This window comes from Gymnoscopelus microlampas (assembly GCF_963454915.1).
Source record: "Gymnoscopelus microlampas genome assembly, chromosome: 10".
In the NCBI taxonomy this organism is placed as follows: Eukaryota; Metazoa; Chordata; class Actinopteri; order Myctophiformes; family Myctophidae; genus Gymnoscopelus; species Gymnoscopelus microlampas.
In genome coordinates this window covers 33,325,902-33,343,441 of record NC_139947.1, presented here as the reverse complement: position 1 = coordinate 33,343,441, position 17,540 = coordinate 33,325,902, and the positions used below count along the sequence as shown (strand labels likewise).

General features: G+C 44.4%; 1 protein-coding gene across 4 annotated transcripts in view; it reads left to right on the top strand.

Moving 5' to 3' along the window:
* rerea (arginine-glutamic acid dipeptide (RE) repeats a) overlaps nt 1-17,540 on the top strand; it is a 174,532-nt gene that overhangs the window by 73,604 nt on the left and 83,388 nt on the right. The window lies entirely within an intron of this gene.

Below are 17,540 nucleotides of genomic sequence, written 5' to 3'. Positions count from 1 at the left end.
ATCACGTGACTCCAGAGATAATGTGTAGCGATTATTGTGTTTTGGAGTTGGACTAAATCTGTAAGTGTGTTTTGAAGAAAATGGTGGGAAATCTATTTGGCAGGAATGAGTGTGGCCTATAGTGAGTTGAATGTATCAATTTAAATGTTATGGTTCAAAAGTTGGTAAGCGCCAGCGAAAAAAAAGAAAAAGTTGATCAACTTGGCATACTGGCAGCGTGCACAAAGAGTTTGACGCTGATCTGTCAAACACAAAACGGGGGTGAAAACATAATATCCGCCTCTCAGCCTTCCGGCCTGGTGTAAATAAACAAAACAAAAAACCCAATCCTTCCCCAGTTCATTGTGTTCCAGATAAGCTGCTGAGGTGCTTGTACAATGTAGACTATCAGCATCGGCAGGAGAAGAAGTGGTCCCTCGGGCCACAGGCCTACACATCACACGATCAATGCCAAGTTGTCTCACTCCGGCCTTCGTCTCAGGCTCTTGTCTATAAAGCAAAGTGGTGCTTCACCACCACAGTGACGACTGCCTCCATAATGATTTCATTCCAGGTGATTCATATTGATAGTATCCTATCACTGCTGAGGCCAGGAGGGCTAGCGGTAGTCTTGTTTCCTGGAGAGATGTTTGACCTGCGCTGCAGTGTCTTTATTGCATGGGATAGAGAGAGGCTGCAAAGAGAAAGTACCGTTTTCCCTGGCTGTAAACGCGGCCTCTTTTTCACCTGCTGTTTGTAAATTGGTTATACAAGAGGGGGGAATGTCAACTTTGGCTGTTGAAAGGAAGCCAGCCTACTTAGCTAGCTAGCTCTGTGTGTGTGTGTGTGTGTGTGTGTGTGTGTGTGTGTGTGTGTGTGTGTGTGTGTGTGTGTGTGTGTGTGTGTGTGTGTGTGTGTGTGTGTGTGTGTGTGTGTGTGTGTGTGTGTGTGTGTGTGTGTGTGTGTGTGTGTGTGTGTGTGTGTGGTGCGCGCCTGCTCCAGATCATTGCTAGCCCTCTGCACCTAAATCATCACTGCCGTGTCTTTTCATTTATCTACCAGCCAGCGAAAGGTCAAGTAGTGTGGGGGAGAGAGGGAGGGCGGATGCGCTCCACATTGCCTGGGTATTTAATGGGAAGATGTAGCAAATTACAGCCTGTGTGTTAGGTTATCTTCATCTCCAGCTACTTCTCCGCTCCCCAACGCACAAACACACCCTCCCCTTTTTACTGCTAAAGAGAAACCTTCAAGTCTCTCACACAAACACGCACGCGGGCATACACACACACACACACACACACACACACACACACACACACACACACACACACTCTAACTACAGTAATGGGCAGTGTGGAAAGCATTATATGTTGTTTTGGTGTGAGATGTTGAGTTGGATCTGTTGTAGAGCCCTGCGGGACTGTTTTGTTAGTCCCACTTCTGCCCACTCCTGTTGGATTTCCGATCATTCCCACCTTGTTTAGTTTCAGACCACCTGCAGTACATTTCTGACTGCAGTAAAATGTAAGTACGTCTAGTCAATAATTTAGAAATGCGTCCAAATGATATGATTATGCTGATCATTAATTGGGTGGCGTCAAGATCAATCGGCAAAAAGAATTCCATGACCGGCACAGACCTAGACGTGCATGATGCTAATTTCTTTTTTTTAGTGCCCACGTAAAAAAAACGCCCGCTCCTGTGAGATTTGTGTTGGGGCCCGTGGTATCCCAATGCAGGGCTGCTCTAAACTGTTGCTTGTAGAGATGGAGATATTTATTTGATACGAGTTGACCTTTTATTGAGAGAGTTTACAAAAGACCATTATTGGAGTAAATAAGCATCAGTCATCTTACAGGGGAGATACATCACAGCACAGAGTCTAGTAAAATCAATGCCAGCATGGAAGTCTGGCTTTAGTGTCAAAGAAAAATGTAACCTCTTGTATTTAGGAATATTATGGGTTTTACCTTACCCAGACGCAAGGTGAAACATTAAAACAATGTATTCCATAACAATATCGCCTCTATTCAAACAGCTCCCTTTAAAAGGACAATGTCTGTGATTGGTGCCACAATATCACATTATCATTCCATTTATCGTTCCATTTAACATTTTATTGTCTTTAATATCACAATCCAAATCATATCCATAATGTTAACTACTCTTTATGGAGCGCAGAACAACCTCTTGGTTACTAAGCACTAAGCAGGCACATGGAGAACAGAGATGTGAGTTCTCAGGAAAGGAGACTGCACGTTTTATAATTAATCTCTGCCGGCCAGTGAACTGTTGTGTTGACTCAGAGGTTGGTTGTACTAGGGTTGGATGCAGTTCCCAGTGTGAATCTGTCTGTTCTCCATCTTTTTCTGCTGTGTTCATCCTCTTCAAATAGCGCAGCATGTTTACAAGTTCTAACTAACTGACGGGATGATCATTACTGCACTATGGTCTTGTGTTGTGAATTTGAGCACAGTGGGAATCCGTAATATAGAGCACCTGCATGTTGTAATAACGTATTGATACTTGGTGCCAGTGTATTGATGCGTGTAGCAAGATGAAATACAACGATATATCGCAGTATTGATATATTTTCTCCTATACCTTGAACGGACCAAGCGCTGTGAGCGACGTGCTGTGATAAACGTGGAACGATCTATTCCTTGACATGAAACGGGACTCAGTATAGCCATATGTGTTTTGTTTAAATAAAATTAAAGGAGTGGTTCACCCCAAAAATTACTTATTTTCTATCGATTACACACCCCATAAAGCCTTGAATTCATGGAGATTTTTTTTTTTTTTTGCAAATTCCGTAGCCAATAATTTGATGACCGGTGGAGTCTCCGGTATTATTGAGTCTCCTACCTGCATTTGAGTCTCCTACCAGAGACAATGCCGGTCAAAAACAAAAGAAATCTCCATGAATTCAAGGCTTCATGTGGTGTGTAATTGATAGAAAATAATTTTAGTTTTCAAAAAGTCATTTTTGGGGTGAACTACTCCTTTAAAGGGGCTACACCATGAATTTAAAAAATAATAATAATATTTAATATCATATTGTTTATGTCCCTCAAACGTTTTTCAAAAGGTTTGAGCCTCCGATATACTCATTCCAACTAACTTCTCTCTGGCTTATAAAGCACTTTCACCTGCAATACCACATTGTCCTGTTTGGCATGGGGCGCTATTGAGCCAGTTTGTATGCATGTTATCTCCTGGTTCTGTGTGGAAAAAGTAAAAAAAAATAATAAGAAAAAAATAAGAAAAATATTTTTTTTTTTTAAAAGATTTTTTTTTTTGGGGTTGGAACTGAAAAACGGGAGCAATTCAGTTTGGCCTGTTTTTAGACCAATTTACAGAAAACCCCAGATTTGCTGTGAAAGCCTGAGTGTTCAAACTGGGGTATTTAAAATTCATGGTGTAGCCCCTTTAAGGCACACAATTCAGAGAAATGTGACAAGAAGGAAGTTTTACCCTGAGGGATAATTCCATGCGGGGGTTTGCAAATCACACTTGCTTTATCTTCGGTCGAGTCTGGTTATTGTGAATTGTCTACCGCCATTACCACATGGAATGCCCGTTTCAATTTGACCTACATTATCATTTTGAATCAATTAAAGTGACGTCGTGTGACTCCTGTGTTGTGTGCGTTCAGTGCAGCGTTCTACTGGGTCAGGGGGCTGTCTACGGAGTGCGTAACTTGAAGTGTTTGTCCGACAGATGGTTCTGTGATCTCGCGAGGCCAGCTGCTGTGCAAGGTCACAGTGGCCCAGGGCCACGCGAGAACTCGAGATTATTATAATCTAGTCTTTTTTTCATTGGAACCTAATTTTTCACATTTAATCATTGTTTTATTTGTAGTATTCTAACATAGGTTTGACTATTTAATATTAGTCACACACACACACACACACACACACACACACACACACACACACACACACACACACACACACACACACACACACACACGCACATCATGCTTCTCTGGTAATAATAACACAACATAATCTGGCTGACTAAATTATCTCTTGTGTGTATCAGTAGAGGTCCTTAAGCAAGCAGCCACACTAAACCAAAGCCTGCCTCTCTCTCTCTCTCCCCCTTTCTCTCTCTTTTTTCCTCCCTGACATGGACTCCATTGAAGCCTTTTTTCGCTCTGCATTTCATGTTTAATAGAGAGAGCACCACTGCTTTGTCTCCCAGTCAGTCATGCGGAGAATGGGTGTGTGAAAGGGGGGGGCTGGGGGAGGGGGGGTTATGAGAGGAGAGAAAAAAGGCGGAAGCAGTCAGTCACTTGGATGAAACATTGAAAGGGCACATAAACAAAGTGGAGCTCCTTGGCGGATTAGCCTAGACGAATATTTAGATATGTATACCGAGCTTACAGCAGAGCCAGAGGCGCTATATATATATAGATATAGATATAGATAGATAGAGATATAGATAGCTGTGTGTGTGTGTGTGTGTGTGTGTATATATATGTGTGTATATATATATATTATGTGTGTTTATGTATAAAGTGCTTATCTACTGGGATTTTCACACACAACCATCTCTAGGGTTTACAGAGAATGGTGCACTTCTGTCTGTGAAAAGACCTCTGGCATCTTGTTGATGCCAGAGGTCAGAGGAGAACGGCCAGACTGGTTTGAGCCGATAGAAAAGCCAACAGCAACTCAAATAACCACTCGTTACAACCGAGGTATGCGGTAGAGCATCTCTGAACGCACAACACGCACGTTGAACATTGAGGCAGATGGGCTACAGCAGCAGGACACCACACTGGGTGCCACTCCTGTCAGCTAAGAACGGGAAACTGAGACTACAATTTGCACAGGCTCTCTAAAATTGGACAATAGATTTAGATTTCTGCTGCAACATTCGGATGGTAGGGTCAGAGACATGAAAGAATGGATCCATCCTGCCTTGTATCAACAAGTCAGGCCACGTTCAAAGCACTTTCGACTGTTAACGGGCAGTTGTACAGGCGTACCTAATAAAGTGACCGGTGAGGGTGTATATGATTTTCCTTCAGTCTGGGATTGGAGTTGCCTCAACGTCAAAACCTTCTACCACCATGATGTCTGGAGCTGCCTGGTAGCTGATTGGTCAGGATTAGAGGTGGGGGGGGGGGTTACTTAGCATCACCCTCAGCCGTCAGTAACACAAGAACACCAGCCTGTCATTTACCTCCCTTTGTCAACATGGAAGATCCCCCACATCAGCCACTGACCTCCTGCTGGCTCCTCCGCTTATTGTTCAAGTGATCAGCCTTCTGTGTGTGTGTGTGTGTGTGTGTGTGTGTGTGTGTGTGTGTGTGTGTGTGTGTGTGTGTGTGTGTGTGTGTGTGTGTGTGTGTGTGTGTGTGTGTGTGTGTGTGTGTGTGTGTGTGTGTGTGTGTGTGTGTGTGTGTATATATACATATACAGCGCATGTTTTCCTCCTCCTGTATGGTTATTGGCAGCACCCTTCATGCAATCAGATTTCATATGCGCGGCTTAGGCAGACACAAAGCTTGCGATGGATTATGCTTTGCTAAATGTAAAATCCGTTTATGCCCCTCTAGTGACACACAATATGTAAAACTGACCACCCTGGGAGAGGGATTTGCACCATCCGAGACCAACACAAGGGGGAATTGGAGCAAGGGCATGATCTATAGCAGGAGAGAGAGAGTGGAATATAGAGAGGAAATTGCAAGGCGAAACACCTTTTTTAATTGCTTTTGTCTCACGGATAGCCTGACAAACATGTAGGCCTCAGCACATTGAGGTGATAAGAGGTAAGCTAGCATTGAAACCCTATGCGCACCTCAAGTCCCAGACACCCCCCCCCCCCCCCCCCACCACCACCACACATCCCATCTCTCTGCTTAGCCTTTCTATCCCTAGAAAATGGGAGCAGGCAGCTTAGGGCGCATCGATTGGATGAGATGGGAAGTGTAGCCGGCCAATAGGGGGGCCGGCAGCTAAACCAAGCTCTGCTGCTGTTTTTTTTTTTAAGGCAACGGAGAGATGTGTCTGTGAACGATGACCATGGTAGAGTGGTGGCCCAAGCCCGATGGTACGGTCTGTCGCTGGGGTGGACAGCCCAGTAGCTATGCAGGCAGACGTGACCGAGTGATCGATCGATGAGCCTCCTGAAATGGAGGAGCTCTGACCGCCTCCCCCAGGCCAGGCCAGACAGACTCTTTGCTGTCCTCTCCACCCCCCACCCCCAGATTATAGATCCTTTCTTAGGAGATTATACACGATGCCACAGGGGATCAATAGTAGACACCCCACCTTCTCTGCGACACGTGCACAAATATGTCGGTACAAGCACATATAGGTACACTTGCCACCTTACCTAGCATACGTGAAATGCTAGCACTCATATGCACTAGATTTGCTAGATTAATTCCTAACTCACAATCTTTACAGCAAACACACTGGCACCTAATGCCCGGACTTGTGCACTTGTGCCTTTTTCTTGCAATATGTATTACGATATAAAAAAGCAGGAGTTAGATAACTTGCTGCATAAATCTAAATATTTGAATAGCTCTGTTTTGTTAAGAATGTAACACTAGCACTAGTCATTATGGTGATTTATGTTCAGATTTTAGAAATGAGGCAGTTGTTCAATACCCTGGTTGACACTTCTGTGAACACAGAATGTGCCTGCAAAATCTGTTCCCACAAAGTCATTAAATCATTGTTATTTATCAGATGGACTGTACGCTCTTTCTTCCAGATTAGTCATACAAAATGTGATCCTTGCTGGTTTTCATTTTCCATCCAGGAGTAAAATATTTTTGGTACAATGTGACAGACACAATGTACCTTAGCTACAGTACATTGCATCCTTTGCAATGGCACTATTGCACATAAATTGCGACGTCGATGCTGGCCCTATCACACACACACACACACACACACTCACACTCACACAGCACTACCCCTCTCCGCCACGCATTACAATCGTATGTGACCATTATGGTTACATTAATACACCCTCAGAGTTAAATTAGCACAGAGGAGTTTACTGTGAGAATCACAGCCCACTCAGATGTGATGCTCATCCCTTCTTTCCACTGCAGTATGGCTCTCTGAGGCGCTGCAGGCGGCTGGCTGCCATAGCACGTCTCCTTCTCTCTGACTGGCTGGCTGGACTGCTTTAAAATGGAGAGAGTTAATAGAAACCACCTGCACCCCCCCCCCCCCCCCCCCACCACCCCCCCTTCTCCCCCTCTACCTCGCTCACACTCTCAACACAACATGGCTCCCTTAGCAGGCCCTCTAATGGTGTAATGACACAGCACAGTATGGACGTCATTCCTTTTGTCAGGCTGACAGGTAAAGAAAAGAAACCGACAGATTTGATTTAAACGTGGTAGGTGTTTCTTGGCTGTTAGGTTTGTTCAGTGTTCAGCTCTCTCTTAGTCCAGTGGTTTCCCAAACTTATCAGCTCGAGACCCAAACTTGAAATTATGAATTCATAACTAATTAATAGTGAAAATCACTGATGTACAAGCTCACAACGCTTTGTGATGTGTTGTGAGCCTGTAGATCGGCTATTTTCATTATTTATTAAATGTTTTTTTAAATTTATGTTTTTGTTTGTGTGTGAACACAGAAATATGATAGCTTTTTTTTGTGTGGAAATCTTTTAAAATAATGTTTTTTCTTTGTAGGAAACGTTAAAAAAGGGATATTTAATCGTGACCTGTAAAAATGGGTCCCGACCCATTGTTTGGGAAACTGCAGTGCTCTAGTCCATTGTGCACCGAGAGAGAGAAAGAGATCGCTGCCCGGTCCCGGAGGATCACCACTTGTGTGCATGCATGTAGTATGGGAGCCTATGCGAAGGGCATGTGTGTGTTGAGGTGGACAGCTGGCACTACTTGCTGCAGCCACCGCAGAACCCTAGGGAGTGTGTACGTCTGTGCGCGTGCTTGTGTTTATGTGTGTTCACGCGCACGCGTGGCTGTGCAGCGGGAGTGTGTCTGACATACACATGTAGCACTAGGCAACCGACCATGGCACCTCCCCCTCCCCTCTCCTCCGACTCAGATCCAGAACTAACTGCTGGCAGCCACAAGAAACAGCCATATCCTTTGACTGTTCCAGTCTGTACCCCACATCTCTCAACAAATGATTGCCTTTTGATCAGCTCAAGTAGGTCTGTTATCATGGACTTGAGTCTTTTTATACGGCGCAGTATCAATTTCTTACCGCTGCCAAAAAGGCTATAACACTATAATATATACTAGCCACAATAAAGTGGGATAAGGAAGTCACATTTGGTTGTATTTTACATAATTCCCCCTGTCAGGAAGACAAAAGGGCCTTAAAACAGTTCCAGGAGTACAGTTTTAGGGTTCGTGGTATAGATTCTATGATCTATATTTCTTATGTTCAGTAACTGGAACAAAGACTCTGAGATTGAGATTAAAATCTATTTTGCAAGAGCAACCGAACACATAAAAGTTTGCCACAAACAAACGCACCGCTATTTATTCACACGGCATCCAATAAAATCATGGTCATAAGTAATAAATGGGTAATAGGCCAATTGAAACATAGTGGTTTTAATCGACCCCTCATTAGACCATGCACTATGATTTCGTGCTCAGTCTAACATGCAGATGCTGTCTAAATCTTTAATGGCCAGGTGGCGCAACAGTACATCCTGTAGTCTGTGTTAATGCCAGTAGCTTTGATGGTCACATTGGGAGGTCTGGCCTTTGTCTTCCAACTGCCCGCACTTTTCATCCAGGTTGCCTGCCAGACACAGTGTAGGTCTACCTGCATCCATCTCATCGCATTAAGCTTCTCTGGCCCGGTCAGCAAGCAGCAAAGGCTTAGCACAACTCACTGATAGACTGGCTGACTGTTGCTCTCCATGTTCTCGTGTGTGTGTGTGTGTGTGTGTGTGCGCGCGTTAATCCGTCCATGCACATGTCCCTAAATAGTGTGGGGGGAACCGCTGTTTTTTGCAAACAAATTAAGTAACTCAACAGAGTCATCATAATGCGTACACACACACACACACACACACACACACACACACACACACACACACACACACACACACACTAACAGAGCATTTACGGTACATACTGCATTGGGGCATGCATGCTTGAGCAAAGTTAGGCTACTTCCAGTCTGCGAAGCACAAATGGTATCAACCTAATGGATAATGGCGTAATGACTACATAGACTACACGCAACATGCAGCACATTGAAATAATAATGACCTGTTTCTGTAGCTTTTAGCACGAGCGAACCGCATATGCTTGGCATCGCGTGTACCAGAAAGTGATGTTCATTTTTCTTTATGCTATGATTTGTTTGTATAACACCACAACACTTCTTCTGTCCGCTTGGTATTTCCTGTCCCAGAATGTGATGTCTTGGCATACCTTGTTTGTCCACGCAGCGCAATGCGCGATACTTGTGTCCGCGTGTCCTGCACAGGGGACAGCTATGAAGTAGCTTGGTGGTATGCTGTGAGTCTGTTGCACGTCTTATTTAAAGGTAGGGTAAGTGATATTTTTGGGTTAAAACAAAAAGTATTTTGTTAAAAGGTTAAAGCACTATATTCTGATAGTAATCATTGCTATAGAGTGTTTGTTCAGTAACAGCAGTCTCCCCGTCTCTCCAGCTCTTTAATAAACAGAAAATACATTTTCCGGTAGGTGTCAAAATCTCAGCCAATCAGGAGAAAGTACCAATTTTTAAGCTTAATTTTTATAGTGTTCCAGTTCCAATTTTGCCTGCTCATTTCTTAGTGTCATCACTTCCAATTTCACTTGTTTAATCTATATCCTGATTGAGTTCTCTATCCTGATTGGATAAAATTGTAAATGAAACTGAAACTGAAACGAAAATGCATTTTCTGTTTTATAAAGAGCTGGAGAGACAAGGAGACTCCTTTTACTGAACAAACACTCTATAGCAATGAGTACTATCAGAATATAGAGCTATTTAACACTTTTTAACCAAAGAAAATCACTTACCCTACCTTTAAATCAAAAGTACCTGAAGAACATTCCGTGAGTCATGGTATTATTCTGCTTTGCTGAACGCTTTGGAGCCATGCACCCTGCAAGTTGCTTTTATTGTTTACAGAGTTGTGCCTGCGTTCTTCCTAGTTATGCGGTGTGACCACGCATGCGCAGTAGGGCACCGCTTTTTGTCCGCCAGTGCATGGTGGCACCTGCGCAATACCTTTGTGGTATGCTTTGTGTCCACGCATGCGCAGTAGGGCGCTGTTTTTGTATAAAAGGACAGACGACTGTTTAACTTCTTATGGACGCTGCTCTGTCTATATACATACCTCAATCATCTTCTACACGGAGTACATATAGTAGGCATCCATTACCGCCCGCTTTCTCCTTGCTACATCTCAATAAGCCTACATCATTAACGGTCTCACAGTCATGGTGACGGTGGTGTGATCGTGTTGGATTTGCATTTGACCTATGATTTACGTTCATGTTAGCCTTTTTTACAAAACGTATTACTTTCTGTGTGTTTCATGGCGTGTAGCTATCATTAGTTAAAACCCTGTACCGTAAATATTTTTGCAGTTGAATTTATTACAACAGAAAAATGGCAAACTGAAGGACAGATACGCGGCTTGGTTTGTTCACAGCTGCTTATTATGATCACTATATTGATTTCCATTGCTACATCTCATTTGTCTGTCTACTGAAAATGTTCTCTCAGTTTGTGCTTGTAGTTTTAACGATAATGTTGCCTATGTTATACCAGTCACAGTATTTCAAAGACACAATTATGGCAGGTGAAATTGTTTTGTACTTATTTCTGTTATAACTTATTTGGTGTTTACTACAACAAAACAAATGAACCAAAATGGAAAATGAGGCTTGATATTGTTTGCTTATTTATTGCTATAGACTATAACTGTATTTGCCCTATTAGACCTGGCTACTATTCCCACTCAGCTGGACATTATATACACTGTGGAACACCCTGTGTATATAGTCGAAATTGACTTAAGGAATTAAGACTCAAGACATGGAATAGTGCGTAAACTATTTAATCTCTGCCAATATCTGGCCTTTGCTTTCCAACTCCCTCCAGTCCCTGTAAAGTGTTTTTTTTATTACCTGGTTAGTATACCCACCCAGTGATTTTATGGTATGAAAACATGAATTCCCCCACCCTAGTTTGTATGTTTGACTTCAAAGTAGATATAACAGGATTCTCAACATTTCCAGTATGAAAAACATTTTAATGAATGGTATGGAAAATCTGCATCTGCATTGACATCTTGGAACCTGTATGTGTTAAATACGTACATCTGTTTTCAGTCGGAAAGACTGTGGTAAAGAGTGTGGTAAAGAGTGTGGTATGAAGCCTTATAAGTGCAGTATGATGCATTATGGACACTTCAAGTTAAGTGTAGTAATGTGCTGTTCTATGACCAGCACTTATAATACTTCATAAACTTTGTTATAAGTTGTTATGCACAATTATTTAAAAAAGTGTTATGAAGCCTCATAAGTTCATTATAAATGAGCTTATAATGCATTATAGACCCAAACTTAATATTCAGACTTACCAGCGTGTTCATTGTTTCATTGGGGAAACCAACAACGTGCCCATTACGCATGGCTTTCCAACATGCACACCTAGATTCACCAATAGTGGCAGTACATCATTTTAAGTAGTAAGGGTGTTCAGGTAGCCAAAGGTCAGCAGAACTGGTAGGTTACTCTACTCTGTACCAGTGAGTACTGGACCAATTCAAGCACTGTAACAACAATGTCCTTCATGAATGTAAGAAGGCTATAAGTTAACCATCATTTTTTGTTGCTCTTTCCACAAGCAAACATAATCTAATCGCTTGCCTCCTGCGCATATAGGCAGTAGTAGCATTATAAAATGCAGAATTTAACTGTACACCAGCTGCTACCATAGACAACAAGGTCAGTAATGCCTGTAATTCATTATCTATGTTGAATTAACCACTGGTACTCAACAAGTGTTGTGTTATTTTCTAAAGGTTCCCACCTGTCCACATGTAAGTGCAGTGGCAGAGTTTTCTTTGCAAAATGGGGTCAGCAGTGTTTTCAAATGTCTCTGTTTTAGGGGATCAAAAACAGCCCATTAGTGTGGTTGATAGGTGTAAACCTAACAAAGGTGTTTTAAATGTTGCTGTGGCGTCAGAGATAAATCAACACTCAGGATTTTATTGTGTAGGTTGGAAGCATGATTACCGTAGCGCTATCCCCACTACAAAGACCACTTTTCAGTCCATTTCCCGTTCCTCGTCAAGCAAACACGAGGGACAACCCTTTTGGAGTGGTGTTATATCGAAGTATAGCAGTGCAAATCTGTAGAGATCTTTTTTTCTTTTTTTTAAGGGCCGCCTTCTCTCTGCTATCTCTCCCCATGCGCGAGAGGCTCTGGGAAAAGGGCTTTTTAGTGAAATCCAACCACCTGCCGACTGCTAAATGAGAAAGTGTGGGCTAGCTGAGAGGGAGAGGATGGAGGGCTGGGGGGGGACTTGTCAAAGGGCCTCTGTTCTCCCCCAGGAGTCCAGTCAGCTGTAGGCCTGCCCTATTGTAGAGAGCTAGATGGTATCGCCTGCCAGGTATTTCCCTCTGCTTTCCAGGGAGGCAGAGGAGGGGTTTGGGGGTGGTTGCTGTCGGGGTGATGGAAAGGGGATAGGGAGTGGAAAAAGGGGAAGAATCAGCCGGAAGAATGCGAGGAGTTGGTAATCCAGGAGGTGACGGGGGGGTTAGAAAGGACTTGCTCTAGGAGCCAGGGCCTCTCACCGTTTGTGGTAAAACCACCCGCCATGCTAAGCAGAGCTGCCCAGCAGGAAGTGACACAAGGTGGCCTGGGTCATCAGGTGCACTCTCCCCACTGGAGCTCTGTGGTGGATCAGTAATGATACAATAACATGTTCTCTCTCTCTCTCTCTCTAGCCCCCCCCCCCCCCCCCCCCTCCCCCCCATACCCCTGCGGTTCCATTATCGCATTCCTTTTGCTCTTTAATTTTAGGATCAGTAAACTCAAGGGGTTGGTGCAGCTTTCCTAAAGGCTTGTCCTACTACTCTGTGCCGTCTGGTCTGTGTGTGTGTGTGTGTGTGTGTGTGTGTGTGTGTGTGTGTGTGTGTGTGTGTGTGTGTGTGTGTGTGTGTGTGTGTGTGTGTGTGTGTGTGTGTGTGTGTGTGTGTGTGTGTGTGTGTGTGTGTGTGTGTGTGTGTGTGTACATACGTACGTGTACAGTGCACACAAGAGTGGCTTTGAGCCGAGTGCCCCTTTTAACAATGCAGGTGCGTCCTGCCTCATGGCTCAACACCCGCAAGCATTGCTTAGGAATTAAAACAGCCCCTTCTCTGTTTTAATAAGTCTGCCATGCCACCTAAAAAAAAACCTTCATATTCCCACTGTGTTTTGCTGAGCTCATGCCTCCCCCCTCCCCCTCACTGTTTACAAAAAACAGTTGTGTGTGTCTGTGTGTTACTTTTTTACAAAAAAAAAAGGGTGGTCGACACCACCAAACAAACTATAAAAAAAAAAAAAAAGTGTGGTCGTCGCCACCAAACAAACTATTGACTTGACTCCTCATACACACACACAGCGCCGCCTCCAACAGCGATTTGTTACTACCAGGTCCATTTGGTTCCGTGCGGGGACGCTGGATAGAGCAACCTGGTATTGATATGACTGCGTCATCATTTCTTGTTTGTCTTTCAAACAACATCATAAAAGTACAGGCAAGCCAACATTACCGGAGTACCCTTCTCTTCCTCGCTTCTCCCCTCCTCTTCCTCACCACCTTTGTCATACTGCAGCAATTTAAACGGCAACTTATTTGTTTGACACACGGAGAGTGGAGCTGGAGCACGGGACTCCGTTCCCTCACTGAGGCTAGGTGTGTTTTAGATTAGACATGCTTGGCAGCCATAGCAGAATGGCTGGCTGAACAATGAGCTACAGCTGGGGAGGAGTTGGTAGGAGGTGGTGGGGGGGGGGGATAAAATGGCGTCGTCCCACACCTCCATGAATATTCTGCCTCTTTAACGCAGCACTGACGATGTAATTGGAGAAACGATGGCTGCCAGTGGATTAGGTTTCAATAGAGAGCTCAGGTTGGAAGAGCTATATGATTAGGTTTTTCCCTGTGCTGTCGTATTGAGCTTTCTCTTCATGCTCTCCGTCTTTCTGGGTGGCGGTCGATAGAGGATTCTTTGCAGGGAGGGGTATATGTGCTTTGAGTGAGAACGACAGAAAACGCAAGAGGGAGGTGGAACTTGTGGCCACTCGGGGGAAAAAGGCTCTCTTCTACAAAGGGCCTGTGGCTCTCCCTCCTATAGCACAGAGCGCAAACAGACGCACGCACGCACGCACACACTTCAACCTAAATCACCCATCCCCCCTCCCCAACATGGACCCTTCTGAAAAAGAACAAAATCCTTCCCTCCCTTTCCACTTCTCCAGTTGAGTGAGGAGACCCACTTCCAAATGCACAAAATGGCTGGAATGTTTAACAAGCCAGGCAAACCCTAGAGGATCTATGTGGCCCCCCCATTCACACACACACACACACACACACACACACACACACACACACACACACACACACACACACACCCCTGTCTGACTGAGCCCCGTTGCTTCCTCTGTTTAAGAGTTTGAACCATGTCTCAGCGTTTACTTTCACATTCATTTAGCCTGGTGTTTTAGTCATTTCATAATGCCCTTGAGGTAACAGACTTTTAGCGCCTGGGATGAATTCTAAATGTGCTTTTTTGGCGATGGAAGAGAACATGTTGTCTGAATGATTAAACCAGCCTTCCTTTTTTTTTAACCACCTATCTCTGACTTTTAAGTTTCTCCTCTCTCTCACGTGCTAGCTGTTCGTTCTTTGTGCCTGTTGGTATACTCAGCTGTGTAGACGAGGGGATCCGGTCTCTTTAAATCAATGTGCTGGAGAGGTGAAGGGACACTAAACCCTAATTCCCCCGATTTGACTCCTTCCAAACATGTCATCTCATCTCATTCAGATTAGTCTCTTTTGTTCTCTGGCCCCCTTTCTCCTCCTCTCCCCCCTCCTTCTCCTTCCTCTCTCTCTCTTTCTCTCCTGTCTACACACACACACACACACACACACACACACACACACACACAGTGTCGCCCACGGGTCACACAATAGCGCCAATGGATATTTTCATTCATGTTATCTTGTAAATGACTTCCAGGGATGGTGTTGAGGACGGAGAGAGAGAGGGAGGGAGGGCTTAAGTGAGAATATACATGCGTCACTCAGAGAACCAGCAAGTGCGATAAAGTCCCCCTCCCATTAGAATAGCTCATTCATCCCACAGCAGATAACGGGCCCACCCTGGGGTTACACACACACACTGAAAAACAAAGACTATGATGACACACACACACACACACACACACACACACACACACACACACACACACACACACACACACACACACACACACACACACACACACACACACACACACAGCCTCTCAAACAAAGCCCAGGGTGATGCATGCACACTCTCTCTCTCTCTCTCTCTCTCTCTCTCTCTCTCTCTCTCTCTCTCTCTCTCTCCCTCTCTCTCCCCCTCTCTCTCTCTCTCTCACACACACACACACACACACACACACACACACACACACACACACACACACACACACACACACACACACACACACACACACACACACACACACACACACACACACACACAGCCTCTCAAACAAAGCCCAGGGTGATGCATGCACACTCTCTCTCTCTCTCTCTCTCTCTCTCTCTCTCTCTCTCTCTCTCTCTCCTCTCTCTCCCCCCCTCTCTCTTTTCTCTCACACACACACACACACACACACACACACACACACACACACACACACACACACACACACACACACACACACACACACACACACACACACACAATGCCCTCCTTCACTACAAATGGTATCTGGGGTGTCAAAGCTATTTAATATCTTTGCCCTCCCCCTCCCCAGAAAACTTTCAGGAGAGAGCAGTAGCCTATTCACTGTGTGTTAGCCTAGCTTAGCCCTACTACTCTTGTGCCCTATTTCTTGTCCTGTCACTTTCCTTCATTATCATCATTCTAGGACAGTGGTTCTCAAACCTTTTCATGTCAAGGACCCCCAAATTGACACTTATTAGCCCGCGGACCCCCATTTCAAAAGATATGCCAGGGACCCCCAATAAGAGACGGCTCTAGCAGTTATTTTCAACCATTTTAATTTCAAGGACCCCCAGTTTGACATGCATTAGGCTGAGGACCCCTATTTAATGTCATTTCTATCTCTGGGACCCCAATTTATATTATGAAATGTTAATTTAACTCTGAGATTGTACAAATTCCATTTGTACACTCTCAGAGTTACAGACCCACAAGGGTCCATTTGGTGCCTAATCTATCATTTAGCTGGGGACCCCCTGGAACTCCCTCAAGTACCCCTGGGGGTCCCCGGACCCCACTTTGAGAACCAATGTTCTAGGATATTGTTCTGTCTACCTTGCAATCTTAACTCTTGGTTTCTTGTAGTGTTGGTGAACCTTGCTGTATCAAGTCAGCTTGCATAGCAGTGTTAGCTAAATGTCTAAACAATAAAAATGGGATGTCAGTGTTAATGGTAGCTTAAAGGGGTTTGGTGAAATGAAGCTGTGTGTGTGTGTGTGTGTGTGTGTGTGTGTGTGTGTGTGTGTGTGTGTGTGTGTGTGTGTGTGTGTGTGTGTGTGTGTGTGTGTGTGTGTGTGTGTGTGTGTGTGTGTGTGTGTGTGTGTGTGTGTGTGTTGCTCTATAGGCTGGCCAGTCAGTCATGGCAGCCAGTGGTGGGTAAAGGGCAGCTCAAACCACCCTTACACTGATTAAGTGGTTTCAGCCGTTTATCAAATGCCTGCCATTCGAATGGACTGTCCTCTTTCAGTGATCATCAGTTTGATATAGTCTTCACACAATTAAGTGTCTGTGTGTTGATGCTATTCTGCTGAGCAAATATACTATACTCTGTTGCAGGTTATTGGGTATATATATCACATTTTTATTCAGTTTGAGCCTACTCCTGATTTTGTGTTTGACTCAAATTGCTATCTATGAATATAATCAAGGTCATCATGCCACTCGTAGAAAGCAGCCAAATAAGAAAGTGAAAGATTTAGATTTACATATTTGCATCATGAACGCAACTGCGAAGCCCGTTTCTCAATTTCATCAAATCTCAGCTGTTTGTTAGCGTTTTAAAAAACAACGGGAGATCAAACTGCGCATGCGTCGAATCCACACACCCACTCTGTTACAGTGTTGGTGCTGCCTGCACACACCCAGACAACGTGCTTAACGGGTGTGGGTGTGTATGTGTGTGTGTGGGAGGGGGGGGGGGACCGGCCGCGGGGGGAGGTGGGGGACGCGCGGCAGGACGCGCAATAACCCCACGCTTGCAACTACTTTCGCCTGCGCACTTCACCGGGTATGGTCTAGTTTATATAACTGATTACTTTTCTCTGTCTCAATGAGACAATATGTATCAACAGAA